Raw genomic sequence first — 8,614 nt, 5'->3', positions numbered from 1 at the left:
ATGTGGGCGGTACCCCTGAGGAAGGGCCATGCCCAAAACATGTTATGTACTGTCTAACTCCAATATAGCTTGTTGCTGCATACAGTGTGCATCTGAGTGCTGTGTCCTTCTTTCAAGTTTGTACGTGTTTATTTGCCTTTACCAATATGAAAATGGTGAGTGTAAAAATGCAAAATGACTCCCATTCCATTTTACATCAATATAAACTGCAGCTTAACCACAACACGCAACAAGACACAGAAAACATCATGAAGATTAACACTGAAAATGTATGTTTTACACATGCATTTAAAGGATAATGCACATTTTGACTAATCTTAGAGGAAGGTGTTTGCGGCACCAAGACTCAGATGCTCTATAAAAGAGTATCTTATTCTTTGCATGTGATCATCTGTGGAAGGTAACATTCAAGTGTGAAGAGACTGAAGCTGCAGATACAATGAACAGCAGTTGCTGTGTTTTTGAGGAACCCCTCTTTAATAGTGTCCTTCCACCCTTCTTGTACTTGGAATTCATTCTTGGACTAGTTGGTAATATTATTGGACTGTGGATGGTCTGCCTTGAGTTCAAATCCTGAAAGCCTAATTCGATATATTTGCTGAGCGTCACTTTAGCTGACTTTGTTGTTCTCATTGGTGTGTATTTCCGTGCAGATTATCTTCTTCATCATCAGGCTTGGAAATTTGGTGACATCCCATGTAGACTATTGCTTTATGTCATGGCTTCTACCAGAGCTTCCGGTATGATTGTCTTATCTCTTATTGCTCTAGATCGCTACTTCCGAATTTTGTTCCCATTTCTCAAAGTCAATAGCATTACTGTAAGGCAAGCTGCTTCTTTATGTTTTATGGTGTGGCTGTTTGGCTTTTCACTGCATTCTTAAGTTCTCATAGGTCCACGTTTTTTAGAACTGAACAATGCAACACAATGTGAAAGTTTTGCCATTTGCCCACAAGATAACTTATTTGCCCACAAGCCCAGGGGCGTAGGAATAGGCCCTGCAGCCCCTGCGCCCGCGGGGGGGCCCGCCCCCCCCCCTGGGGCCCGCTTGGGGCCGTTTTGTGGGTGCTGGAGGGGTGGCAGCATGAGGGGAAAGCCTTGCCCACAGTCGGCGGGGAGAGGGGTAGTTCCCCCCTCTCCCTCACCTCGGGGCTCTCCCCTCTGCGCTCCCCTCCAGCTCGTAAGTGTCTGTGGGGCTGTGGTGGGCAGCGAGCGGCGGGCAGATACATACCTGCTTCCGTGCGTTCCATCGGAGACTTCTCCCTCTAGCGGCTGACGTCACTTCCGGAAGTGACGTCACTTCCGGAAGTGACGCTCAGAAAATCTGCAGGGGGGCCCGGTGGGGCCTAGTTACGCCCCTGCACAAGCCCCAACATCCTGGCAAGATACATTCTATATCTCCCTGTCCATTTTGTCCCTGCTAACTATCTGTTACTGCACTGTATGCATTGCTGTACACTTAAAAAACAATGCCATGGATACAAATGGAAAAGTAGGGAGAGCAATGAGGTTCCTTATAGCAGTTGCTGGTGTGTTTGTAGTCTGTTATCTGCCGGCTGCAACAATCCGAATTATAATCATTATCTTAAAATTCATGAAAATTGAGGATTGTGAACAGTTCAGGAGCTCAAATCTTGGATGGTATTTTGCTATGAGTTTCACTTACTTCTACAGCATGCTAAATCCCGTCTTGTATTACTTCTCAAGTCCATCTTCTCATAATTTGATAGCAAGATTATGCAACAAGAAGGAGTTGACACTAAGCGAAACCCAGATTGTGTCAAAGTAAAAATCCGTGATTGTAAACACTGGGGCACATTTATTAAAGCCAGTGTAAGGAAAATTAGAGCAGAACAGGTGCAGAAGCCTTTATCTGAACATCTGCTTTGTTTTTGCAGCAATTCTCCAGATTTCTTTGTACTGTTTTGTTTAGTGATAACTCTACCTCACTATGTATTTACAGTGGCTTGCAAAAGTATTCGGCCCCCTTGAAGTTTTCTACATTTTGTCACATTACTGTCACAAACATGAATCAATTTTGTTGGAATTCCACGTGAAAGACCAATACAAGGTGGTGTACACGTGAGAAGTGGAACGAAAATCATACATGATTCCAAACATTTTTTTTTACAAATCATTAAGTGCAAAGTGGGGTGTGCATAATTATTCGGCCCGAGTCAATACTTTGTAGAACCACCTTTTGCTGCCATTACAGCTTCCAGTCTTTTAGGGTATGTATCTACCAGCTTTGCACATCTAGAGACTGAAATCCTTGCCCATTCTTCTTTGCAAAACAGCTCCAGCTCAGTCAGATTAGATGGACAGCGTTTGTGAACAGCAGTTTTCAGATCTTGACACAGATTCTCGATTGGATTTAGATTTGGACTTTGACTGGGCAATTCTAACACATGGATATGTTTTGTTTTAAACCATTCCATTGTTGCCCTGGCTTTATGTTTAGGGTCGTTGTCCTGCTGGAAGGTGAACCTCCACCCCAGTCTCAAGTCTTTTGCAGACTCCAAGAGGTTTTCTTCCAAGATTGCCCTGTATTTGGCTACATACATCTTCCCATCAACTCTGACCAGCTTCCCTGTCCCTGCTGAAGAGAAGCACCCCCAGAGCATGATGCTGCCACCACCATATTTGAAAGTGGGGATGGTGTTCAGAGTGATGTGCAGTGTTAGTTTTCCGTCACACATAGCTTTTTGCATTTTGGCCAAAAAGTTCCATTTTGGTCTCATCTGACCAGAGCACCTTCTTCCACATGTTTGCTGTGTCCCCTACATGGCTTGTGGCAAACTGCAAATGGGATTTCCTATGCTTTCCTGTTCACAATGGCTTTCTTCTTGCCACCCTTCCATAAGTTATCTCAATAACTTTATCCCTGATCTGTCTGGTGTGTTCTTTGGACTTCATGGTGTTGTTGCTCCCAATATTCTCTTAGACAATTTCTGAGGCCGTCACAAAGCAGCTGTATTTGTACTGACATTAGATTACACACAGGTGCACTCTATTTAGTCATTAGCACTCATCAGGCAATGTCTATGGGCAACTGACTGCACTCAGACCAAAGGGGGCTGAATCATTACACACACCCCACTTTGCAGTTATTGATTTTTTAAAAATGTTTGGAATCGTATGATTTTTGTTCCACTTCTCACGTGTACACCACTTTGTATTGGTCTTTCACATGGAATTCCAATAAAATTGATTCATGTTTGTGGCAGTAATGTGACAAAATGTGGAAAACTTCAAGGGGGCCGAATACTTTTGCAAGCCACTGTGTGTACTTGCAAAATACTGTAGACTTGTGTATGGCTAGCATATCTATCTCTACAAGAGGCTTTACACTGTTGCCCACAAGTATTCCTTCTTGCCAATTTTATTGTTCTTTTTGTAAAGCTTCAACATTTTATGCAATGCTGTATAAGTTAGAAATCTATTGAAAATCTATCCAACTGCAGAATTGCACTATTCAATACAGTGAACCACTATGGACCATCGATCTACCGCCACATATTAGCAATTGAAATTTACCGTCCAATTATAATTTCAAATCAAAATTACCATCGATGTAGCTAATTGCGCTATAGATTTCTGGTAGATTTGATCAAATCTGTGCGTAAAAAAACAATGCATGTAAGGCCTGCTTTAGAGTACAAATGGCAACCATGCTTTCCCAATTTACCTCCCAAACATCATAGTTTCTTAAGGCTGTAATCCTGACTAGAGCTGCTTGGATTTCTTACTTTACTCAATTTTCGCTTTCCGAAAAGTGACTTTCTGATTCTGCAAATTTCCATAGAAATTCGATTTTCTGATCATTTCCAAAGAATGTTATTTTTTTGTCAATAAGGTTTGTGAATTGTAAATATAAAATTTGCTATTTTTTGTGGATGTACAACACTATTATGCGGAAAACTTCTGCATTCTGTGATTGGCCTAAAATTACAGTAGTAATTCGATTTCTGTGGAAAAATTCTGCATTCACTGACTGATCTAAAAATTCCCACTGAAAAATTCTGCATTCTCCGATTGGTCCACTTTTTCCAAGCTCTGTTATTAGGCTAAAATTTCGGAGATGCGGTATTTCCGCATACCAATTTCTGCTACGGTAAGCCCATTTTCTGAAATTGGAAATCAGAATTCTGCAGAAATGTTCCGACCATCCCTAATCCTGACTAGGTATGCAGCCCTTACCATTCCCCCTGCCACCAGCAATACTGCTTCCTGCCCCTTTATGCCAACCTTCTGACCTAAGCAGGCACCTGCAGATCTAGATATCTTCCTCTATTGTTTATGGCATTATTTTCTCATACGATTGTATGTTCGATTTAGTTTCTCTAATAAACTAAATTAGTGAGAAAAAAGCCTATACATAATATTTATTCCATCGGCTTCTTGTCTCATTCTCATAAAAAATGACGGCTGAGGGGCCAGCTGTAGCCGAGCCTCTGGTCTGTTATTTTTTTCTGTGTTTTGAAATGAGAGCGATATGGAGGCTGACATATTTATTTCCTTTTAAACAATGAAAATTGCCTGCCTGTCTTGCTGATCCTCTGCCTCCAATACGTTTAGCTGTAGACCCTGAAAAAGCAAGTAGATCGGATGTTTCTGACAAAAATGTGACAAGATTAGCTGCATGTTTGTTTCAGACGTGTGATTCAGATGCTACTGACCAGAAATATCAGCAAGACTGCCAAGCAACTGGAATTGCTTAAAAGGAAATACATATGGTAGCCTCCATATCCTTCTCAATGAATGAGTGTTTTAAAGTGTAACTGTCAGGCATAAAATCAATTCTTTATTTTTATAAAGTAATAAGGATGCCAACGAGGCACTCAAAAGTTAAAAATAACTCATATTTTTCTTCTCCATAAAAGATCATTACCTAGTTTCCCTGGCACCTATTTTGTACATCTGCCGCACAAAGGAAGTTGCAGGGCATGCTGGGTTTTCTTTTTATCTTCCTTACTTTCCTCCCCTTTTCCCCTCAGACATAACTAATGCAGCCTGATTGGCTGAAGCCTCTTTCCCTCTCGTTTTCCCCTCGCACACCTCTGTTCCTCTCTGATTGGCTAATATTTCTCATGCTGAGAAGCTGCAGAGTCACACAGTGACAATGCACTTGCTATTGAAGAGCTGGGTACTCCTGAAGAGTGTCTGGGAGGAGGGCTGGCAATACATACACAATCAGGCAGAGGAGAGTAATGCTAGGTACACACGATACAATGGATGTGGCAGGTAACTCTGCCAGAAAACTGTACCATGTGTACCTAGCATTAGGGAGGAAATTATATCAGGATTGGCTTCAAGATAGACACAGTTAAAATGGAAGTTCCTAAGTAGGATTTTCTCTTTTTTTTACTATAGAAAAATAACTAGAATCAAAACGTGGACAGTGCAATACATATGTTATGTAAGTAGAGCAAGTATTTATCTATTTATTTATGTGTTTGTTTTTTTTCTGGCATATTATGGCTGACAGGCAGCTCCTCTTTAAGGCCTGGAATCTACTACAAATAGCTAATCGCAATTGCTAGCGTTTTAAATGAGCGTTTTGTGGCGATTTTGGTAGCGATTTTAAAAAGTCTAACGCTTTTCCAGCGATTGTGCAGCATTTTTAATTCTGATTGGTCCTTTCAATTAATTTAAATTTTTTTACAGTGTGCAGTAATTTAAAAACACTAGCAAAATCGATCTGTATAGCGATTCATGACCGATTATGCCAGCGTTTATATACTTTACATTGCAGAAATGCTAATGCTCAAAAATGCTGCATGTTCTGCGTTTGCGATATTGATAATCGCAATCGCTCCAGTGGAATTTGTCCGATCCATTAACAGCTAAGCATTTAGGGAAATCGCTAGCGTTTTGAATCGCTCCCTAAACGCTCAAAAAAAAATCGCTCTAGTGGGTTTCAGCCCTAAGATGTATTGTCACCCAGAGCAATGAACAACTGTTCCAGGTGCCAGTAATTGTGTGTCTATATGGGTCTGAAGTTCCAGAAAGGCCCAATGTAATATTTTTCTTTGTATAGTATGATGTCAGGTGATCACACCCACCTGTATCCAGAGCAGTCATATTATGCACAAGACATAAACCACAATGCAAAATGAGATGTATCCATCTTCAACAGCTCTGATTGCGAAGACCTACCACCCCATGGTGTGCAAACCTATGTTTGTGTGTTCACAGAATGTATCCCCAGTGGATTGTGTGCCTGATGACTTGACTCATAATGCACATTTTATGGTGGATTATATTTATTAAGGGTCAATCAGCTCTCCCTTCTGCCACAGTGGTTGGTCTTTGAGGAACCATATTTTGACATCAATATGGATAAATAGTATTTACTTTTATAAGAAAAAAAAAGATAAAATAAAATTAAAAAAAACAACTTTATGTGAACAGCAATCACTGTCCCAGTAAAGTGTTCCATAAAACTAATCTTATTACTACACTTAAAAGATACGTCCAGGCAATAAATGTGTCATTGCAGCATCCCACTAAAGCACACAGATTGCAAAGGGAATATGTTTTACATCCTGCTTTACATGAAGTCAGGTCAAACCTGAAAGAATTCTGTGCATGTTTTAAACCAAGCTGTATATTGTTACAAGCAGTGGCATAGCTAGAGATCATAAGGCCTGATAGCAAAACTTTCATGGTGCTCTCAGATGGAGGCAGTCTTATGCAATGCCACCAGCCCCTACCCTGTGGATACAATGGCATATATAGGTAAGACAGTGCCCATGGAAAATACTAAAATTGCGCCCCCCCACACACACACGCAGACAGACACACCTACAATCAACAGCATCCGGTCTAACCTTTTTGGACAAGGTAACCCCTTCATGCAAGGAGAACATGTGCACACACAAATGCCAGAATGCAGCAGTCACTATGAAATAAATTAGGCTATCCTGCTGATCCTCTGCCTCTAATACTTTAAGGCAGGGAACATACATGACCGTTTTCATACACGTTTTCTGCACAGAAAAACCGAGAACTCATGTTAATCAAAGGGCTCGTTCAAATTAAAAAAAAAACCTGACATTCTGCATGATGACTCTGCACATTTTGTCAGATTTCTGTATTAATTACATTCGCTGTTGTGAAAAAAACGCATGTGTTTTTCTGCATAGAAACACACTTGGTGTGCAGAAAACGTATGCAGAAAAAGGCAAGCTGAAAACTGAAAGACAAGTGTTATTCCTGCATAAGCCATAGACCCTGAACGAGCATGCAGATCAAATGTCTATGACACACCTGACAAGATTAGCTGCATGCTTGTTTCAGGTGTGTGATTTAGACACTACTGACCAGAAACATCAGCAGGATTTCCATGGAACGGTATTGTTTAAAAGGAAATAAATATGGCAGCCACCACTCTCATATGAGTGAAAGCAATGAAACAGATGGTAGAGTGATATCAGTTTGTATAGTGGACATTCAACTGTAGCGCTTATCTTTAGAAACCCTTAATGAAACATTTGCAGTGACGGTTATAACATAATAAAAGCCTGACAAGCCTGTTAAATATCAGTAGATCTATAGATACTGAGCTAGAAATATAATGCATTTTAACTATTGAGGTACACTGTACAAGAGAGAAGTTGTTAAAACTGGCCACAGAGATGCCAGCAGGATAATGGTTAAAGTGCAGAGAGTGTCATAAATAAAAGTAAGTAAACAGCACAATGAGATAAGGCTGAGGAATGTGTGAATGAGAGAGAGGGGAATGAATGGGAGATCCTGTAACTTCTAGACCAGAAGCATCTGCCGCTATCTCAGGGGACTGAGACATGATCTGTGGTAGGGAGTTCGGAGCTCACCTCTCAATAGCTTCTAATGTAGATATATGACAAAGACTGAGACTGCCAGGCTGCTGGATGATTTTTACTCCCTGTTGGCAGCAGCACTGCGCCCCCCCCCCTGTTGTTTGAAGAGGGAGGGCACCTGGGGCACGTGCCATGCCTGCACCCTTCCAGATACGCGTCTGTATGGATATGAGTTAAATTGGGCAGTTTACATTCTTATGCAATTAACACTGCATATAGTTAATGAGCATTGAGGCAAAGTCAGAGGGTGGAGGAACACAAGAAAGTTAATGGTGAATACATTAAGTACTGTAAGAATCTATACGTTGGTTGCTATTGGCAACAACACTACACCTTCGTTCGGCACCATATCACAGGAAGTGTGATAACTTGACTCTCATCACAGCAACAGCATAGGAGATGGAACTTCTTAGACGTACTCAAAGTTTTTAGGAGTTTATTCAGTAAATAGATATACAGATGCTTATCTGTACACAGCGAAGCAATTGTTCTGTAGTAAGTCCTTTTTGCGATACAGCTCGTGGTCCCATTGCATGGCAACTAGGCTTTCTCTTATGTTACATCTACACTACGTGCACCTATATACAGCATACAGTTAGATAAGATGATAATACATTACAAAAAGAGTAAAGGGTGGAAGTCATCAGCCAGAAGTCAGATGCAGCAGAAGTAGCCCCCCCCCCCCCCCCGGGCACTTGTTACCTCTTCTTATACTAAACTCTAAAGAGTTAAATGTGACATCATCTGAGCAGGGACGGATCACTAACTCA

At 41.0% G+C, this 8,614-nt stretch overlaps 1 pseudogene; it reads left to right on the top strand.

Annotated features, from left to right (window-relative positions):
* Positions 1 to 439: 439 nt before the first annotated feature.
* On the top strand, positions 440 to 1,789 carry LOC137533711 (hydroxycarboxylic acid receptor 2-like; annotated as a pseudogene).
* The last annotated feature ends 6,825 nt before the right edge of the window (positions 1,790 to 8,614 follow it).

The sequence above is a fragment of the Hyperolius riggenbachi genome, chromosome 1 (genome assembly GCF_040937935.1).
Source record: "Hyperolius riggenbachi isolate aHypRig1 chromosome 1, aHypRig1.pri, whole genome shotgun sequence".
In the NCBI taxonomy this organism is placed as follows: Eukaryota; Metazoa; Chordata; class Amphibia; order Anura; family Hyperoliidae; genus Hyperolius; species Hyperolius riggenbachi.
Note: the sequence above shows the minus strand (reverse complement) of the source record. Positions and strands in the feature narration are given on the sequence as shown.